This window comes from Vicia villosa, linkage group LG2 (assembly GCF_029867415.1).
Source record: "Vicia villosa cultivar HV-30 ecotype Madison, WI linkage group LG2, Vvil1.0, whole genome shotgun sequence".
Classification (NCBI taxonomy): domain Eukaryota; kingdom Viridiplantae; phylum Streptophyta; class Magnoliopsida; order Fabales; family Fabaceae; genus Vicia; species Vicia villosa.
Genome location: NC_081181.1, coordinates 216,788,160 through 216,791,429, shown reverse-complemented (window position 1 = coordinate 216,791,429; position 3,270 = coordinate 216,788,160).

Genomic DNA, 3,270 nt, shown 5'->3' with positions numbered 1-3,270 from the left:
ATAACGTGAGATAACATGAGTATGTATAATATTATTGGGATCCTGTTTATATTGTTAGAAATATTTTGTACTCAGTTGCAATATAGGTATTTTAGCAGTCCTTGAAATCTCTGTGAGTTACGACTTCTCCCAATACATTGAAGGATTGTAATCTAATAAGGAGGGTTTCGTAGTAAGAATTATGCACCACTATTTTTTAAACAATAGTCGTGATATTTGGGGAATCATTATAGGTTCATGTATACACTAAACATTTAGAGATGGGAAAAAGATTCAGAGGGGGCACCTAATCATTTTTCTCATTAGAATTTTCTACACTTTTAAGTTTATTTTTATGCATTTTAACCACATAGTTAACAAACAACTCAATTACGCTATGTATGTTGCACCCCAAAATTTGCTCTATCAATTTAACCCCAACTGGATTTGACTCATACTCATTTGCATATCCCAATAGGTCATGATCAAATGCATTCATACATACCATTGGACTTCTAAATGCCAAGAGATCAAAGGTCTTGTGACTTGAGGTTCTCCCCGCTCCAAGAGAAATGTGTCATAGTCAAGATAAGGCCAAAGTGGATCTCATCATCATGATCATATCCTCAAGTCTTGAGATCCTCACCCATTCAAAAGACTTCCCAAGCTCATCAGGAGAGCTAGAGTTTCATTGTTGCAAGATTGATCATAAGCTTCAATTCATCTGGCTCAAGATTAAGGTTTTGATCAAAGGTAACTTGAGGTTGACTTTTTGGGCAAAACTTGGTTCTATGGTTCAATATATGATTCAGGTCCTCCATGTGTGCCTCATTAAGCTTCTTAAAGCATCTCAAGTGATTTCCAAAGATGGGAGGAAGATAATCGATCCAATTAGTAAAAAGTCAATTGGAACTCAAGGTCAAAGTATGACTTTTGGACGTGTTGGTCAAATATGAACATTTCAAGTCATTGTCCATCATAATATGGGGTTTGAATGAGATTGATCAAGAGAAATCATGAAAAGTACCAAAATAGCCAAATTGAAACTTTCTGAGTACAAAGTTTTCATGTTCAAGTGCATGACTTTCAATGAGAATTATGATCAGCTCAAGCTCTCATTCTCCACACTTGGGACCTGATTTTATACACTTGATACTACATTAAGGTAAAGAGATCGATCAAAAAGAGTCTTTGAGGTGGATGATATGGGTTGCTAAGGCCTAAGATCATGAGATCAAATTGTTTGAATTGGCAAAGTTATATTCTCTATAAAAAAATTTATATCAAAAAATTATATTTTTAGAATATTTATTTTCAGAAAATAAATAATTTTTATTTTTCAGGAAAAAAAATATTTTCAATTTTTATTTTCAAAAAAAAAAAAATTTAACTTACAGATTTTTTTCTCAAAAATTTTATTTCTATTTTCAGGGAAATAAAAAAAATTGAGACTTTTTTTTTAAAAAATTGTTTTTTTTCAATTGTATTTTAAAATTTCATAAAAAAATCATTATTTTTTATTTTCAATTTTTTATTCTTTTTATGAGAAACTAATTTATACATTTAAAATTGAATTTAAATTAAACAATTTAATTTATTAGTTATTTAAATAATTTAATTTTTTATAATACAAATCAGTTCAATTTAAATATACAATTCAGTTAATTATATTTTAAACAATTCTAATTCCTTAAAAAAAAAAAAAAAAAAACCTCAGATGTTACCTAAATATGGTGAAACTTTGAATGTTATGTCGGTTTAGTGTATTGCACATTTAATTGTACATAAAAGACACAATATAACTGGTATTCAAATTTTCAAATATAGATCAAATTACTTTTCTCTTTTTAAACAAACAAATAGGGATTTACATCAACCACAGTAGACCACATGACATGACATTGACCATCCACGTCATCTTTTGACTAAACCTACTTTGATTGCACATCATGTTTTTCTTTGACTGAATATTATCATAGTAGCTTTTATTAAATTAACTGTATTTTTGGGCACCTCAAAATCTTACAACAGCTCTATAGAACATTTTCACATTTGAATGCATTTTCACATTGACTCATATTAATATCCTAAAATGTCCCCAACCAAGCAAAAAAAATTGGTGAACACAAATGTACTATTTACACTAATTTTGTTTACCAATGATAATGTTAGTTAGAAGCATGTGATTGCAAAGTTTAATTTTGACCAGTCAAATAATCTTCAAAAACAAAAGTTTGTTTTCAAATCATTAGATTCCTTCTCGATGTGCATTTCATATCTCTTAACATTGATTTAAAAGTTTTATACTATGATATATTAATATTATATATTTTAATTCTCAAGTAGTACACACTATGGGTGAATTCAATTAAAATTTAAGAGTATATTAATATTATATTATTATAAAAAGAAGAGAGAAAAACATAAATCAATTCTTTCACATGATAAGTTCAGCAGAACCGTTCTGTTCAAAATATTAAATTCAGACAAAACTGCCGGATTTAATTTAAAATAAAATAAAAAACTGATTTATATAATACTATTGTTTACTATTGTAACGACTGCTCTAGGCTCTGGTTACGTAGTTGCCACAATCCCATGTGCATGTGAATTCAATTCTAAGTTAATGTGTACAACATTATGGGTGTTATTTAAATCTCATTGTTTATGGGATTAAATCAAATTTAACTCAGTTCAATGAAGACTAGGAGAAGGTAAAACAATTGATCATAACACTATCACTACAAGAAAATTGCTGATTAGCTGGGTGAATTTGCCAGGTGAAAAACACCTTGCAAATTATTGCACTTGCGGGATGCATAACACCTCGCAACTCAGTTTTTTTGGAAAATTAAATATTAATGTTTTTCCATCTCGCAAAGGAGGGAAGAAAGTTTGAAAATTTGGAAAAAAAGTTGCAGGGTGTTAAACACCCCGCAACATTGTTTTAAAAAAGTTGTTGGAAAATAAAAAATTGCTTTTACTGAAACGTCAGGGTGGTAGGTGACCATATGATGCTTTTACTGACACAAATGTTGCGGAGTAAAAAACACCCCGCAAGTTGCAACGTCTTTGTACGTTGCCAGGTGAAAGCCACTCCGCAAAGTTTTTTTGAAAATTTTGAAAAAAAGTAAATCTGGCAATTAATGATAGCACAGAGTACCAGGTAAGTTTGTCAGACAAATTAATTGCAGGGTGGAATGCACGTCGCAAGGTGCATTGTCTCTTTTTATTGCGAGGTGATTTGCACCTCGCAAGTTTTCTAATAGAATTGGGGAAATATAGATCTGG